This window comes from Otolemur garnettii, unplaced genomic scaffold (genome assembly GCF_000181295.1).
Source record: "Otolemur garnettii isolate 467f Iridium unplaced genomic scaffold, OtoGar3 scaffold00008, whole genome shotgun sequence".
Classification (NCBI taxonomy): Eukaryota; Metazoa; Chordata; class Mammalia; order Primates; family Galagidae; genus Otolemur; species Otolemur garnettii.
In genome coordinates, this window is record NW_003852403.1 from 13,576,479 (window position 1) to 13,595,084 (window position 18,606).

Here is an 18,606-nt window from a genome sequence, read left to right on the forward strand (position 1 = left end):
GCGCCTTAGCCACTTGAGCCACAGACGCCAAGCCATGGATCGCTCTTATAAAGCTTGAGTAGCCTTACGTGTGCCAATCACCCAAATAGTGTTCATTGTTCCCGTCAAACTTTGTCATCATTACATCTATCATGGTGATTTGTAATCAGTGATCTTTTGTGTTATTATTATAATTGCTCCAGAGCACCACAAATGGCGCCTGTAGCAGACGGCAAATTTAACTGATAAATGTGTGTGTTCTGACTGCTCCAACGATCAATTGTTCCTCCTGTATCTCTCCCCCTCCTTGGGTCTCCCTATTCCTTGATGCACAACAATACTGAAATGAGGCCATTTAATAACCCTACAATGTCCTCTAAGTGGTCAAGTGAAATAAAGGGTCATCTCTCCATTGAAATCAAAAGCTAGAAATAAGCACAGCGAGGAAGGCATGTTGAAACCCAATACAGGCCCAAAGCTAGGCCTCTCACACAGACAGCCCAAGTGTGAATGCAAAGGAAAACCTCTTGATGGAAATCCAAAGTGCTACTCCAGTGCACACGTGAGTGATAGGAAAGTGAGACAGACTTGCTGGTGATATGGGGAAAGTGTTAGCTGTCAGGACAGAAGATCAAACCAGCTGCTCCATTCCTTAAGCCAAAGCCTAATCCAGAGCAAGGCCCTGAGGTGAGAAAGCTGTAGAAGAAAGGTTGGAAGCTAGCAGAGGCTGGTTCACAAGGTTTAAGGAAAGAAATCTATAATAATGTAAAAGTGCAGGGTGATGCAGCAGCGCTGACTCCGAAGCTGCACGTTATCCCTGAGATCTAGCCAAAATCACTGATGAGAGCGGCTCCACTGGACAACAGATTATCAATGGAGACGAAGGCTTACGTGGGAAGAAAATGCCACCAAGGGCTTTTCATAGCTAGAGAGGAGAAACCAATGCCTGGCTTCAAAGCTTCAGAAACTAGGCTGACTCTCTTGTTAGGGACTAATGCAGCTGATGACTTTAATTTGAAGCCAGTGCTCATTGACCATTCCAAAATCCTAGGGCCCTTAAGAATTATGCTAAATCTACTCTGCCCATGCTCTGTAAATGGAGCAACGAAGTCTGGATGACAGCACATGTGTTTATAGCATGGTTTATTTTGTGTATTTTATTATTTTATTATTTTGTGTATTTATGTATGTACTTATTTATTTATTTAGAGACAGGTCTTGTGCTGTTTCCCTGGCTAGACAGCAGTGGTGTCATCATAGCTCACTGCAACCTCAAACTCTTGGGCTCAAGTGATGCTTCTTCCTGTAACTGGACTATGGCTACAGGGGCATACCACCACGCCTGGCTAGTTTTTTAAGAGATCTGGCTGTGCTATGTTGCCCAGGCTTGTCTCAAACTCCTATACTCAAAGAATATTCCTGCGTTGGCCTCTCAAAGTGCTAGTATTACAGATGTAAGCCACTTTGCCCAGCCAATTTAATATTTCAACCCTACTGTTCAACCCTACTAAAGAGAAAAAGTTTCCTTTCAAAATATTACTAGTCATTGACAATGCTCTTGGATAACCCAAGAGCTCTGATGTATAAGGAGGTGAATGCTGTTTTCATGCCTGCTAACACAATTTCCATTATGCCACCCATAGATCAAGGGGTAACTTTGACTTTCAAGTCCTATAATTTAAGAAATATATTTTCTAAGGCTATTGCTGCCATACATTCCTAGTGCTGGATCTCAGCAAAGTAAATTGAAAACCTTCTGAAAAGGATTCACCATCCTAGATGCCATTAAGAACATTTGTGATTCACGGGAGGAAGTCAAAATATCAGCATTAACAGGAGTTTGGAAGAAGTTGATTCTGATCTTTTTTTTTTTTTTTTCCTAGAGAAGGGGTCTCGCTATGTTGCCCAGGCTGGAGTGCAGTGGCTATTCACAGGCACGACCCCATTACTGATCAGCATGGGAGTTTTGACCTCCTCCATTTCCAACCTGGGCCAGTTCACCCCTCCTTAGGCAACCTGGTGGCCCTATGCTCCTGGGAGGTCACCATATTGATGCCAAACTAAGTGCAGGCACACGATCAGCATAGAGCACTATAGCCCAGAACTCCTGGACTCAAGCGATCCTCCTGTCTCAGCCTCCTGAGTAGCTGGGACTACAGGCATGCACCACTGCCTCTGGCTATTCCAATCTTCATGAATGACCTGGAGGGTTTTGAGACTTCAATGGAGGCTTGGCATCCATAGCACAGTGGTTATGGTGCCAGCCACATACACCAAGGCTGGCGGGTTTGAATCTGGCCTAGGCCAGCTAAACAACAATAAAAAAATAGCCAGATGTTGTGGAGGGCACCTGTAGTCCCAGCTACTTGGGAGGCTAAGGCAAGAGAATCGCTTGACCCCAAGAGTTTTAGGTTGCTGTGAGCTGTGATGCCATGGTACTCTACCAAGGGCCACATAGTGAAACTCTGTCTCAAAAAAAAAAGACTTCAGTGGAGGAGGTAGCTCCACTATTTCACCAGTGGTAGAAACGACAAGAGATCCAGGGTTAGAAGTGGGACCTGAAGATGTGACTGAATTGCTGCAATCTCATGATAAAACAGTTGCTTTTTATGAACGAGCAAAGAAGGTGGCTTTTTTTTTTTTTGAGACAGAATCTCGCTTTGTCACTCTCAGTAAAGTGCCATGGCATCACAGCTCACAGCAACCTCAAACTCTTGGGCTTAAGTGATTCTCTTGCCTCAGCCTCCCAAGTAGCTGGGACTATAGGCACCCGCCACAACACCCGGCTACTTTTATTTTTTGGTTGTAGTTGTCATTGTTGTTTGGCAGGCCCGGGTTGGATTTGAACCTGCCAGCCCTGTGTATGTGGCTGGTGCCCTAGCCGCTGAGCTACAGGCGCCGAGCCAGAAGGTGGCTTCTTGAGACAATATTTATTCCATGAGGCCACGTGTGGTGGCTTACACCTATTAATCCCAGGGAGGCAGAGGCAGATGGATCCCTTGAGTTTGAGGAGTTTGAGACCAGCTTGGGCAACAAAGGGAGACCCCCAACTCTACAGTCATCAATATAGGAATTTACCTTGTGAAGATATTGTGAACACTGCTGAAATGACAACGAAAGATTTAGAATATTCCATACTGGTGAGAGAGCAGCAGCAAGGTTTGAGAGCACTGACTCCATTTTTGAAAGGAGCTCTGCCATGGGTAAAATGCTATTAAACAGCAATTCCTGCTACAGAGAAATCCGTTGTGAAAGGGTGAGTCAATTGATGCAGCTAACTTTATCATTGTCTTATTTTTAAAAATTGCTACAAGTGTTATAGCTCTTTTAGAATAAGTCTAGCAGGTTTTCTGGCTTCACTGGAAAACCCTCAAAACCCCCAAAAGAAAAGACTGCCACCCAGCCCAACTTCAACAACCACCACCACATCAGTCAACAAGCCATTGACACTGAAGTAAGATTCTCCACCAGCACAAAGATGACAACTTGCTAAAGGTTGATCATTAGTATTTTACAGCAATAACGTATTTTCAAATTAGGTAGGTATATTGTTTTTATAGACATAATGTTATCACACACCTACAGACCACAGTATAAACATAACTTTTATATGCCTGGGGAAACCAACAAATTCGTGCGACTCACTTTATGCTGATATTCACTTTATTGTGGTAGAACACGTAATAATACCTGCAAGGTTATGCTTGTAACAGCCAAAATAAAAAATCTTTTCTTTTTTTTTTGAAACAGAATCTCGTTGCCTCAGGTAGAGCACGTGGTGTCATAGCTCACAGCAACCTCAAACTCCTGGGCTCAAGTGATCTTCTTGCCTCAGCCTCCCATGTACAGGTACCTGCCTGGCTATTTCTTTTAAGAAACAGGTCTCACTCTTTCTCAGGCTGGTCTCAAACTCTTGAGCTCAGGCAATCCATCTGCCTTGGCCTCCCAGAGTGCTAGGATTATAGGTGCCAGCCACCGCACCCAGCTTCAAAATAAAAAATCTTAAGGCTTCCCCATAAAAGGTTTCAGGGTTTGGGGAAAATCTGAGCAAGGCCACATAATGTGTCTCAAGTGTAAACATAACCTTCTACCAGCCCTTCAGCAGAAAAAGGCTGAGAGCAACTGTCTGAAGAAAGCACAGACGAGCAAATCAGAATGACAGTCTATGCGATGCGGCGTTCTCACACATTCCACTGGTGAAGAATTAGATGTCCCAAAATACGCTGTGTGGGTGAGTTCTGGAGAAGAGACTGGCAGAGACTGGCAGAGATGCGATGCTCATCACGTGGCCATGCACCTCTCCACATGTCCAGCCTCTCCTGCAGGTGGCTGAGGTCAGATGACTGGACCCCACCGGTAGCAGTGGTTGAAAAGTCACGTCAGTCACTTCAAGGCCTAGGCCTTAAAACTGCCCCACACGTTCCTTGGGACTTCTCCCCCTTGCTGTGACAACACTAGAGATCACATGTTCCAACCGTCTTAGTTCACTATGGAAGCTGCCTGGTCCCTGAGATGCTACTTAGAGAGGCATCCCATGTGCATCAGAGGTGATGCAAGAGAAAAATAAACCTGTGCTGTGTTAAGCGTGAGATTTGGGGGTCTAATTATTACTGCACCATCCTGTCCTAATCCATAGGATTCTCTCATGATGTGGAGGGGGGTGTGCTTTTACTTTGTGAAGGACAATTTAGCCAAACCATCACAATTTTAAATATACATACTCTTTCCCATGGTCTAAACGTTTGTGTCTCTCCAATGTTTTTATATTGTATCCTATTATCCAATGAGTTCATATATAAGGTAGGGCCTTTGGGAGGTGACGAGGTCTTGAGGGCAGAACCCTTATGCGTGGGATTAGTGCACATATAGAGCAGACATAAACCCTCCATGAATAAGAGAACTGAGGGGGGGTTTCTGGCCTGTTCCATCATGTAAGGGCAGAGGAGGTAGGTGTCATCTTTTTTTTTTTTTTTTTAAATTTAGAGATAGAGTCCACTCAGGGTGAAGTAGAGTGGCATAATGACAGCTCACCATAGCTTCAAACTCCTGGGCTCAAATAATCCTCCTATCTCAGCCTCCTAAGCAGCTAGGATTACAGGCACATACCACCATGCCTGGAGCATTTTTACATGTTTTATAGAGGTGAGCGGCCTTGCTATATTGCTCAAACTGGTCATGAACTCCTGGCTTCATTCAGTTCTCCCACATCAGCCTTCCAAAGTACTGGGCATACAGGCATGAGCCACCATGCACCACGGTGCCTGACTCAGTGCCATCCTTGACACAGAGAGCAAGCCCTCATCAGACCTCACAGACCAGTTTTGATGGTGTCTTGATTTTGGACTTCCCAGCTTCTGAAACTGTGAGCAGTACATTTCTGTTGTTTATAAGCTTCCCAGTATGGTATTTTGTTACAGCACCCTATGCAGACTGAGACACTCTTTGACCCAGCAATTCAACTTCTAGGAATTAATCTTGCAGATACATTTGGATGGATAAAACAAAGACATACAATACTAAATTGTTTATAGTTGCAAAAAGCTGACCATGACCTTAATGCATGTTAATAGGCAAAACAACTTGTTAGCTAAATGTTAGGTACATTTACATTTATCAGTGCAGTACTCTGTAATGATTAAAAAGAAAGAGGCAGCTAGCTCTCTTTGGAATGATAAGAAATGCTGTTCAATGGCAGCACCTGTTGTTCAGTGTATAGGGCGCCAGCCACATACACTGAGGCTGGCGGGTTCGAACCTAGCCTGGACTAGCTAAAAACAGCAATGACAACCGCAACAAAGAAAATAGCCAGGTGTTGTAGGGGGTGCCTGTAGTCCCAGTACTTGGGAGGCTGAGGCAAGAGAATCGCTTGAACCCAAGAGTTTCAGGTTGCTGTGAGCTATGATGTCACGGCATTCTACTGAGGGCAGCAAAGTAAGACTCTGTCTCAAAAGAAAAAGAAAATCACTTCAGCCCAGGTGTTTGAGGTTGCTGTGAGCCATGATGCCATAGCACTCTACCAAGGGTGACAAAGTGAGAGCGGCTCAAAAAAAAAAAAAAAAAAGCTTTGAGATGAACCTAACCCAGAACAAGCAAGAGGGAGCCTGACAAAGATGATGACTTGGCTTCCAGTGTCTTGATCCAGAGAATGCTGTTAAGCTGAGGGCAGCAAATAGTTTTTAACCCCATAAGCAAAAGCCAATAGGCTGGTATTGGAAGCCTAGAGCACTATGATGAGAAAGTTTTCTGGGAAAGAATGTAGCAGTTGAATAGCGATAGTGCTATGTGTGCTGATAGGGGAAGGGTTGACAGGCATGCCACATATTTGCTGCCCCTACTTTATTCCTAACGAAGGCTAGGAACATTCTGGGCCTTGGAGTTTGTGTTCTTCTCTCATTCCCCGTGTCCCCTATTAATCCTGTTTTGGTCAAGCCCATTACTGCAAAATTCTGTGCTCATTGGTGGGTTTTGAAGCTTTTGTCAGTTTTATTGATCAGCAGCGTCTTAACCACATGCGGGCATGCACAGATACAGGTACCTGTGGTGGGACCAGGGGCCAGCCCCCAGTGCACACAGCTTTCCTATTTTGCCTGCACCTCTGTAAGGACAGCTCTATGATACAATTTCTGAGATAAGTAGGTGGAGAAAAACTCCCCATGTACAAGCCCAGGACTCCCCAGTCCTGCTCTGTCTTACTTACTGACTTTCGTAAGGAGACTTTGAGTTCTTCTGTTCCTAGAGAATCCAAGTAAGGGACAGGACAGAGAGGAGAATTTTTTTGCTCTCTGTTTTCTTCCAACCCTACTTCTGAGTGTTCCCGCTGTCTTCATGCAGAGGAATCAGAGTCTCTGGGATTAAGTTGGCATCCCACAGCCTCAAGCTTCCACGTAATGGCCCCAGTGATAGCAGAAAGGGGTTATATTCCTGGGACAAAAAGGGGAACCCCAGCCTCTTCTCTTTCACCAGGAGCTTGTGCTTACCATCTAAGCCCTGGATCTGTGGGACAGCAGGGGTTGCTGCCGCATGTGTCTGACGCTGTCCTCTGGGCTAATGTATGGCCACAAAGGAATCCTGGACTGAGACAGACGTGGGTGGGTCCCAGCTCTCCCACCTACTCTCTGACAATGCTGGGCAAGGAATTTAATTTCTCTGTGCCTAGGCTGGCCCCATAGGCTTGTGAGCATCAGAGAAGCTGTGTGGGGCTCTGAACATAGGGAAAACTGCACACAGGCTGATCATTATTGCTAGTCTGGAAAAATGTCACCCAGAGCCCTTCTATGCCAATGGAACTGCTGGTTTCTATGCCAATGGGACTGCTGGTTTCTATTCCTTGGGAACATCACTCTCCCTGCTGGGCTACAAGCTGCTGTAAGGGAAAGACATTGGCTGATTCACTTGGGCTTTTCCTGTGCACCAGCCCAGACATGTCTTGCCTACTGTGGCTATTGCTATTGACCCAGCACCCACCTTTCCAACATTAATTTGGAGAGTCACACACACCTAACACACCGGGCCTAGGCCTGGAAACACCAGGATATGGCCATGGCCATATAGTTTGAAGTTTCTCAGCTTGGAGGGCAAGTCCATTTCAGCTCCAAGCCAAGGTTATCAATGGGAAGGGGGTGCCTGGAGGGCTGTAATTGAATGGGGAGAGGGGTACCCAGCTGGAAGGGGTGCCATGACTATGAGTAGACCCTGGGTATCAGGACTCTTTAAAGCTCCTTAGGTGATTCCAATCTAAAATTAGCAAAAATTGACAACCACTACTTTTAGGGCAACCAACTTCATCTCAGGAATCTGGGAGACAAGCAGGAGCTGCTGTCTATACCCAGGGGAGCTGCCAGCAAGGCCAAATGGGCAAAGGGCTGCAGAATCTGCTGCTGGCCAGGGAGGGATGCCAGAAGAATGGCTCTGTGCTCCTTGCTTAACTCAGGACACAGTGCTTGGGGAGCTTCCAGGACCATATGTGAGTGATCTATTAAACACCAGCTATACCTGGTATCCAACAACCACAGTATCCTAGGCAATGGGAACACTGATACACACAAAAACGTGGATGAATTTCGATGGAATTGTGCTGAGTGGAAAAAGGAATCACAAAAGGTTACATACCACATGATTCCATTTATATAACATCCCTGAAATGATAAAATGATAAGACAGCAGATTAATATTGCCAAGAATTAAGGAAGGGAAGAGCGTGGGAGGGAATTGAGTATAGGTATAAAAGGGCAACAGAGGCCAGGCATAGTGGCTCACCCTGTAATAGTAGCACTCTGAAGGCAGAGGTGGGTGGATAACTTGAGTTCAGGAGTTCAAGACCATCCTGAGCAAGAGCAAGACCTCGTCTCTACAAAAATAGAAAAATTTGGCTCGGCGCCTGTAGCTCAAACGGCTAAGGCACCAGCCACATACACCAGAGCTGGTGGGTTCAAATCCAGCCCGGGCCTGCCAAACAACAATGACAACTACAACCAAAAAATAGCCAGGCATTGTGGCGGGCGCCTGTGGTCCCATCTACTTGGGAGGCAGAGGCAAGAGAATCACTTAAGCCCAGGAGTTGAAGGTTGCTGTGAGCTGTGATGCCACAGCACTCTATCCAGGGTGACAGCTTGAGGCTCTGTCTCAAAAAAAAAAAAAGAACGGAAAAGAAAAGGAAAATTAGCCAGGCATGGTGGTGAGCACCTGTAGTCCCAGCTACTTGGGAGGCTGAGACAGGAGGATCGCTTGAGCGAGGTGTTTGAGGTGGCTATGAGCTAGGCTGAGACCACACGGCACTATAGTCTGGGGCAACAGAGTTAGAGAGACTCTGTCTCAAAAAAAAAATAAAAAATAAGGCGACAAACAACACAAGGGTTCCTGTGATCCTCGTGGTGATGAACTTTCTGCATCTTGACTATATCAAGGCCAGTATCCTGGTTGTGATATTAGACTAGAGTTGTGTAAGATGTTACCACTGGGGGAACTGACTAACAGGTGCATGGGCTCTCTCTGTATTATTTTTATTATTATTTCTTTTGTTGCAGTTTGGCTGGGGCTGGGTTTGAACCTGCCACCCTCAGTATATGGGGCTGGTGCCCTACTCACTGAGCCACAGATACCACCCTTCTCTGTATTATTTTTTAAAACTTCATGTGAATCTACTGTTACTGAAAAAAGTATAATTAAAAGAGAAAAAAGGAGAAGAAAAGAAAAGAAAGAAAAAGGGAAAAAAAGAAAACTAGCTCCCATAACAGTAGGGAAGGTTTAAAGAGATCACTGAAAAATAATCTAGCTGGGTGCTATTGCTCAGTGGTTAGTGCACCAGCCCCGCACACCAGGGGCAGTGTGTTCGAACCTTGTTCTGGGCCTGATTAACAAAAACAAAGGAAAACAGCAACAAAAAGAAAAACAAAAAAAGATGGGAAAATGGAACTAGAGGTGGGGCAGTTAGACTGAGTAGAAATGGCCTCCCTGGGACAGGAGAGTGAACTAGTTGAGTTCAACCTGGAACGTAACTGAGTGGGTTTTTGCATAACTATGGGCAGGTGACCCGCCTGGGATCTACTCATGTGCAGTGATATATACATGGGAACTTTCTAAAGGGGAAGCTGAAGAAGGAAGCCCCATCCTCAAGTGAGGGGAGAAGAAAAAGGGGACAGGACTCTGGAGGAAAGGACACAGTATCTGACCCTCTATCAGCAGTCCCAGGAAAGGAGCTAGGACCAGTAGCTGCAGGCACTGAGATCTGTGAGACCAGGTCAGGACAGGTCTCCAAGCAGTGCCCCTGCAACTGCCCTGGACGCCCCCAGCAGGTCAATCAGGCATGGCCTTGGAGTGAAGAAGATTGGAGGGCCATGCCAGCTGTGCAGCATTGGCTGGGGAGATCCAGTACATCTGGGTTTTCTCTGAATTGCAGTGGGCAGATCAGTCCTGGCCAGGAAATGGTCTTTCAGGACCTGTCACCAACTTGTTGTGTGACTTCGGACAACTCTCTGGACCTCTTTAATCTCATCTGCAAAGTCCCTTTTCTGATGCAAGGTAACATATCCACAGGTGCTGTGGATTCATATGTCGTCATCTCTAGACAGGCTGGTGATGCTTACTCCCAGATGGGCACAAGAATCACCTTGAGAGCTTTGAAAATATATCAATGCTAGTGGTCCCCCTCTGAAGATTCTGAAAAGAGAGGTTTGTGCACAGAATTTTTTTTAAGAGGGTCTCACTATGTTGCCCAGGCTACAATGTGTAGCTATTCACAGGTGTGATCATAGCTCACTGCAGCCTAAACTCCTGGGCTCAAGCAATCCTCCTGCCTCGGCCTCCAGAGTAGGTAGGATAGGCATGTGCCACTGCACCCAGCTTGCATGTGACTTTTTTTTCCTTTGAGACAGAGTCTCACACTGTCACTGTGGGTCAAGTTCCATGGCATCAAAGTTCACAGCAACCTCAAACTCCCTGGCTTAAGCAATCGCCTCGCTTCAGCTTCCAAGAAGCTGAGACTACAGTCATATGCCACAACATCCAGTTAGTTTTTCTATTTTTAGTAGAGACAGGGTCTTGCTCTTGGTCAGGCTGGGCATGGGAATTTGTATAAGCTCCCTGGTGACCACTGGGCAGTCAGGGGTGGGTTGCATGTCCTAAGCACTGAATTCATGTTAGCAGCTATTCTTATTCCCCACAGCTACATAGTACCAAACCTGAGTGCCCAGGAGCTACTCCATAAATGTTGCTGAATTGGACTGAACTGAATTACTCCTGGGGCTCCTCACTGCCCCAGGGAAGGAGTGGAGGGGTGAGAGGAGAGTGGTTTCTCCCTGCCAAGTCAGGGGCCAAAGAATGAAGTTCTGTGGGTAGAAGGAGGCTCAGGCCTCTGAATCAACCTCACACCCAGAAAAGGCTGCCTGGGGGGTTGGAGTCCTTTCTCCTCCCCAAAGTCCAGTGAAGGGGGCTGACCCGGGCAGAATCAGTCATCAACGGGCCATTGTTACTAGAACAGAGGGGCTCTGTGCCTATTTAACACTCCCCTCCCTCTCAAAGCTGCTCCCAGCTGAGGGCTGGCTTCTAGAGGGCTTGGAGGCTGGGGAGGGGGCTTGGGGGCCCCAAGGCTATGGTGGAGTAGGATTAGGGCTGGGAGCTAAGAGTCCCTGAGTTGGAGGAGCAGAAACAATTTGGGATATATATAGGCTGTTTTCCAAGGTTGGCAGGCTGCAAAGCCTCAGTGCTGCTGTGGGCACTTGGCTGCAATGCCCGGGAAGGTTCCGGTTAAAGCTGGGGACCCCTGGACAGCCAGTGAGATCCACCAGACCCCACCAGAGCTGGGGGTGGGTCTTGACTTCCCTGCAGTCAAGCCTGACCTACCTTCTTCCTTTTAAAAAAACAGAAAGTGAAACCCACATGGTAAATGGTGCCTTTCACTGCCTCTGCAAGAACAGTGTTTAAAAAAAATCTGAGAGGGTTTTATGTTCTGTGGGTTTGGGATTTGAGATGCAGGTAATTCAACCAGAGCAGGGCATAAATGTCCTTTTGCTTAGCAGACCTTTTCTACATTCAGCACTTTATATCAATAATGTGAGCTGGATTTTGGGAGGATGGTGTCAAAGATCTCATAGCATCCTCAAAAATCTCAGGGAGCCACAATTCTTGGGCTAGTCATCAGCAATCCTCAGCTGTTCAATAAAGTGAATCCCCTGATGGTCTTTGCCAAAAGAGCACGTTGCCTTAAAAATATCCTAGGAGGGTGAGTCTCAAAACGGGCTCCTCAGTCCAGCAGCATCCGCAATACTCAGGAACTATGGGGAAACGCAAATTCTCAGGCTCCACCCCAGATTCTGAATCAGAATCTCGGGGGTGGGAGAGTAGCCCAGCAAGCTGTTTTAACAAGCTTTGCAGGTGAGTTTGATGCATACTCAGGTTTAAAAATCACTGTTCTAGACTGACACTTCTAAAACTGTAGATTGTGCAATTTGGTAGGTTGGACAGTTTTTTTGTTAATGCAAAAATATTGTGTAGATTAGAAAATATCTCATGCTGGGCAGCGCCTGTGGCTCAGGGAGTAGGATGCCGGCCCCATATACTGAGGGTGGCAGGTTCGAACACGGCCCCAGCCAAACTGCAACAAAAAATAGCCAGGCGTTGTGGTGGGTGCCTGTAGTCTGAGCTACTTGGGAGGCTGAGGCAAGAGCTGGAGGTTGCTGTGAGTTGTGATGCCACAGGACTCTACTGAGAGTGGTAAAGTAAGACTGTCTATAAAAGAAAAAAAAAAGAAAGAAAAGAAAAGAAAATATCTCATGCCTACAATCCTAATACTCTGGGAGGCCGAGGCAGATGGATCACCTGAGCTCACAGGTTTGAGATGAGCCTGAGCAAGAGCCAGACCCCATCTCTGAAAAAACAGCTGGGTTGGTGGGAACGCCAGCTAGTATGACCTTTTTGGAAAGAAGTTTGGAGAATACTCAAGGAACCAAAAGTAGACCTACCATTTGATCCTGCAATTCCTCTACCAGGTATATACCCAGATGATCAAAAATCATTTTACAACAAAGACATTTGCACCAGAATGTTTATTGCAGCCTAATTCATAACTGCCAAGACATGGAAACAGCCCAAGTGCCCATCGACCCATGAATGGATTAACAAATTGTCGTATATGTACACCATGAAATACTGTGCAGTCATAAAAAGTTGGAGACTTCACATCTTTTATGTTTACCTGGATAGAGTTGGAACATATTCTTCTTAGTAAAGTATCTCAAGAATGGAAAAAAAAGTATCCAATGTATTCAATATTACTATGAAATCAATATATAATCACCTACACATTCATACGAATGGCAAAACGTAACTATAGTCCAGAAATTAGAAGGGAAGAGGAGATAGAGGGGAGGGGAGAGGGGAGGCGGGAAGAAGGAGGACATCTGGGGAAACCCAACCCTAATGTGCATGATGTGATGGTACATTTCACAATTATTAAGAGAAGTATTGGCGGTGCCCATAGCTCAGTGTATAGGGTGCTGGCCACATACACTGAGGCCGGCGGGTTCGAACCCAGCCCAGGCCAGCTAAAACAACAATGGCAACAACAACAACAACAAAAATAGCTAGGAGTTGTGGCGGGCACCCATAGTCTCAGCTACTTGGGAAGCTAAGGCAAGAGAATTGCTTGAGCCCAAGAGTTTGAGGTTGCTGTGAGCTAAGATGCCTGATGCCACAGCACTCTACCCAGGGTGACAGCTTGAGACTCTGTCTCAAAAAAAGAAAGAAAGAAAGAAAGAAAAGAGTATAATTGTTTTACCACAACAAATAAGTGAGGTGATGGATGGGTTAATCAGTTCAATGTAAGCATTTTGCACTGTATATCAAATCAGTACACTGAACCCCATAAATGCATCAATATACACAGTTATGATTTAATAAAAACATAAATTAAAAAAAATTTAAAATAGCCAGGCATTGTGGTAGGGGCCTATAGTCCCAGCTACTCAGGAGGGTGAGACAAGAGAATTGCTTGAACCCAAGAATTGGAGGTTTCTGTGAGCTAGGACGCCAGGGCACACTCTTTCAGGGGCGACAAAGTGAGATTTTTGTCTCAAAAAAAAAAAAAAGAAAGAAAAAGAAAATATCATAGTGCTTCATGTATGATAATGATAAATGAGTTATAAAACTTTCATTTCAGTCATATGTGTGTGTGTATGACTGAAGTTTTGATCAAAAAGTTTGAAAGCTACTGTTCTAGGGCCGGAATGCACTCACTGAGGAAGGTGCCCCTCCTGTCATCTGTTCAAATGGGGGAGATTTTGAAGATCATGGTATGAGAGTTCCCCCATCCGATGCCGTCACGTAGGTGGTGGACAGATGCGAAGGACTGTTTTCAGGGCAGACAACCTCTTACAACTCTGGCCTAAAGTTGAATTAAATTGTACATTTTCCCCATGCTTATAAAACTTTCTGTCCCCTCCTCCCATACAGATGTGCCTGTGAGGTGCCCACAAGTACGTGGACCAAATAGCTAACCAGGTCCAACTAGACAATGGGACTGGGGTGATTTGTTACTGTCTTCTCTGTATTTATCCATCACATTAAATACTTAGGGTATTTTCACCCATCTGTTCGTAGATAAAAAAAATAAATACTTGAAGTCTGCATACTAAGCATCTAGCATTATCACAAAAAAAAAAAGGTTCAAAGCTGAGGGTTCATCACTCTGTAGAAATACAGAAAAAGGAAGACAGTCCCCAAGGGAAGGCAGGCAATCATTACTCTAGGACTGATAGAGCTTAAGCACCATCCCCACCCTCATCTGTCCCTGGCCAAATTTTACCTTGAGGCTGAGTCCAAAACTCCTTTCTGCCCCACAACCATAACCAATCCCCCAAGGGACTAGTACTAACTGCCCTATATACATCCGTCACACTTACCTCCTTAGAAAGCCCCTTTTGTTACCTCCCAATTCTCACACAAGTCCCCTGTTCAAGTTAGATTCTTATCACCACCTTCTTCATTATCCAGAGGAGAAACAGAGGTCCAAGAGAAACTAAGAGACCTACTCAAGGTCATCTGGCTGGAGGAATGAGGCCAAGAAATGAAGGGCAGGGTCTCCTGAGCACACAATCCTCTCCCAGTCCTATTTTTCTCTCTTATCATCTTTGGTCTCCTATCAGAGGTAACATGCTATATAACAGTGAATAAACATGCAAGGGAAGAAGGAAGAAGGAACCTATCCTAGGGCCAAGGAGAAAACTGCTATGTTGATGAACTTCCCCTTGACATTGGGCTGCCAAGGTCAGACACGGAGGAGGCAGCCTGGTGGGAATGGGAGGAGGGGCCAGATATCACCTAGCTGTGCCTTGAACACTCCTGTTTTTGGCCCACCAAACTGTGCTGAACAAGTCCTTCAAGGCCATTTTCAAATAATCAACAGAGCAGATAGAGGCAGGATGCTCTCCTCTGCATACAGTAGGAATCCTCCTTGCATCCCAAAGGCTGCTCCCTTGCTACCCTTTCAACAGAGGCTGCTCTCCATACAAGCTCCTGTGTCTCAGCCTTCCCTCCTGTAAACAGGGTATGATGACAGTGCCTAAGTCCTAGAACAATGCCTTGCACAGAGTAAAGAGTTGAGGGTCACTTACTACGATTGCTAATCTTTGTTTTTGTTTTTTTTTTCAGACAGAGTCTAGCTCTGCCTTCCTGGGTAGAGTGCTTCATAGTTCACAAAAACCTCAAACTTCAGGGCTTAAGAATTCCTTCTATCTTAGACTCCTGAATAGCTGGGACTACAGGTATGTGCCACCGTGCTTGGCTAATTTTTCTATTTTTAGTAGAGACAAGGTCTCACTCTTTCAGGCTGGTCTGGAACTCCTGAGCTCAAGCAATCTACCCACCTGGGCCTCCCAGAGTGCTAGGATTACAGGTGTGAATCACTGTGCCCCAGCCTGATTACTGGCCTTGCTATTAAATTAGCTGTAGGGAATGAGAGGTCACCCTGCAGAGGAAATGAATTGGTCGCTGAGCCCCAAGATACCCTGCTGGGAGGCCTGGCAACCACCAGCTTTAGGAATCTGGTGACAGGAGCCCAGCAGCATGTTGGGGTTCCAAGCTCCACTGAGCCACTTTCTACAAGTGACCAAGCAAATGACTGACTTCTTTGGCTTCATTCCTCCTTTGCCAAGTGGGGACAGCAATGCTACCTTACAGGGCTACCATGAAGACAAAATGCCTGTAAAATGGCTGGTGTGGTGCCTAGGATGGAAGCAGGGTTCAGTCCAAGGAAGTGGTGGTGTTGTCACTACTACCTTTAAACGCTACATGGACCACCCTTCTCAACAAGTGGCTCAGAGCCAGTTGGTGGGAGGCCTTTTTTAAGAAAGTCAAGTTTAGGGGATTCTGAATACAGAGTATGGCCAAGAGGCAGCATAGTCTGGTCATATCACCTTTGCCAGCCTCTGATCTCATAGCTCCAGCAACAGAGAAAAATGGAGCCTGGAGAATGGTAGGCCTGAGCTGAGTGGACAGGCTGGGGCTGGCTCCCAAGAGCTACAGGGGATGGATGGTGGATGTGGGGATGTCCATTTGTGCTGTATAGACGGAGTCCAAGGTGACTGGGACTGTGGGCAGCGAACCTCTTAGCAGTGATCATAGGCAATTATCATAATAACAGTCCCACGCAGAGCTGGACTCTGCAGGGGGGCCCTCATGCTATTTCCAGGGCCAGTAATTTTCCAGGTTATGCCTTGGTAGACCTAATGTTGAAATAGAGAACCCAGACTCAAGTGGCTAAGGCACCAGCCACATACACCTAAGGTGGCAGGTTCGAATCCAGCCCAGGCCTGCCAAACAACAATAATGGCTACAACCAAAAAATAGCCAGGCGTTATGGTGGGCGCCTGTGGTCCCAGCTACTTGGGAGGCTGAGGCAGGAGACTTGTTTGAGCCCAGGAGTTGGAGGTTGCTGTGAGCTGTGATGCTACAGCACTCTACGCAGGGAGACAGCTTGAGTCTCTGTCTCGAAAAAAAAAAAAAAGGTAGAATTTTAATGATTTTAAAACTGAGTAATTTAAAATCAGTTTATCCTGGGCATGGTAGTTCACCCCTGTAATCCTAGCACTTTGGGAAGTAGAGGCAGGAGGATTGCTTGAGGCCAGGAATTTAAGACCAGGCTGAGCAACATATCAAGACCCTACCATAAAAATTTTTTTTTAAAATTAGCCAGATATGGTGGCATGCACCAGTAGTCCCAGCTACTTGGAAAGCTGAGGCAGGATTACTGGAGGCCAAGAGCTCCAGACTAGCTTGGGCAACATAGGAAGATCCTATCTCTACAAAAAAATAAAAATTAAAAGAAAACAAAACAAATTAGCCAGGCATGGTGGAGCATGCCTATAGTCCCAGCTACTCAGGAGGCTGAGGCAGAAGGATCACTTTAAGCCCAGGATTTTATGGTTGCTGTGAACTATGATTGTGCCGCTGTACTCTAGCCTAGGCAACAGAGAGACACTGTCTCAAAAAATACGAAACAAATTTTTTTTTTAAAAAGCGGCTTTCACACACGAATGTGATAATGCTGGTTGCTTCTATGGAGGGACCTGAGGTCTGAGTCAGGCATGGAAATATGTAGCTTTTTGTGCCTTTTCAACATTGTACTATGGTCACGTATTATTTATTTTACAAAACTTAATACAACTAAAGATAAAAGTATGTACAAGTTTCCCACCTGTAGAGCAAGTGGCAGACTTCTTTTGAGGTTAGACTCTTTTACTTGGGAAAAGTCATTTTAACAGGTCTTTGAATTTAGGCAGAGACAAAGATAAAATTTTATCCCAGAAAGGAAAATTGGGGGGCAAAGAGAAGCAAAACTGACCTTAGGTCTGACTTCAAAGTCTACCTTTTCTGCAAGAAAGTGACACCTCTGCAGAAATTATCAATGTAGCAATCAGGCCAGAGGTTGTAGAGGAGGAGGGTTGGGGATTGGGGCTGAGACGGTAAGTGCAGGGGGAACCACCCTGTGCTTGGGACTTATTAGCATTCCCAGGGGTTCTCAGAAATCCTTGTGCAAAGGGGACTGGAGTTATTCAGAGCACATAGAACTGGGGCCTGCGGTACAATGATGTGCAGAACTTTTCTCTTACCCCAGAGGGTCATTCATTCTAACGCACAGGCACCCAGTGACTACAGAATGAATCAGAAGTGCCAGCCCAGAACAGAGAGAGCTCAACAGGCTTGCACTGCCCAGTGGCAGAGAGCAGGGCAGGCTGGCTCCACACTCCTCCAGGAAGAAACTGGTTCTCTGGCCCTCTCTTTGCAGAAGGAAAACTTAAGTTCCACCTCTTTCCTGCTGAAGCCAATCAGCCAGAACCCCTCTCCAGGCCTCAGTGTCTTTACCTAGAAAATGGAGATTACCATGCCTCCCTTGCAAGGCTGTGGTGAGGGTGAGAGGGTGTCACTCTGCACAAGGCTTGGCCCAGGGAGGTACCAGGCAAGAGCTGGGAGTCACAGCAGCAGCAGAGGCAGCAGCAGCAACAGCAGCAGGGCTGGCATCCTGCACTCACACACTGGGCCAGGGAAGCTGGCACTGGGCCCCTAGCTTGACTCACACTCCTTTTCCAGGTCTGGCTCACCAAAACCAGGACAGACACCTCTCTGAGTCCCTGTGCTCCTTCCAGAGAGAAGAATCAACAGAGGTTTAAAGAAACCTCTCACCCCAAATGCCCACATCAGCAGAATTTGCACAGCCAAGGAAGCTGGGCGCTCTCTGCCACCTCTGGAAATGCATCCACAGTCTCCAAAAAGCTCTCAGGAGTGACCCCCACTCTGAGCTGAAAAGTCCTCAGCACTTCTTGTCTGCACTGCACAATTCATTGGGCAAATGTTGGGTACACTCCACTGCCCTGTGGTTCTCTGCTGGCTTCATTTACAGTTAATGGCTCCAGCATATTTGGAGTTTGACAGCCATAGGTTTGAACCCTGGCTGGGGTGACCTTGGACAAATCACCCTAACCTCTCTGGGCCTCAGCAATGTCATCTGTAAAATGAGACTTTATAGGCTTGGCGCCTGTAACACAGTAAGTAGGGTGCCAGCCACATACACTGAGGCTGGCGGATTCAAGCCCGGCCTGGGCCTGCTAAATAATGACAACTGCAACCAAAAAAAAAAAA

At 46.2% G+C, this 18,606-nt stretch overlaps 1 protein-coding gene and 1 non-coding gene across 2 annotated transcripts in view; one reads left to right on the forward strand and one right to left on the reverse strand.

The window, feature by feature from the left end:
- The window catches only part of CHST3 (carbohydrate sulfotransferase 3), a 46,323-nt gene that overhangs the window by 16,163 nt on the left and 11,554 nt on the right, over nucleotides 1-18,606 (reverse strand). The window lies entirely within an intron of this gene.
- On the forward strand, nucleotides 3,291-3,351 carry LOC111723199. Its single transcript, XR_002771790.1, has one exon. It is a non-coding gene; the product is annotated as a U7 small nuclear RNA (small nuclear RNA).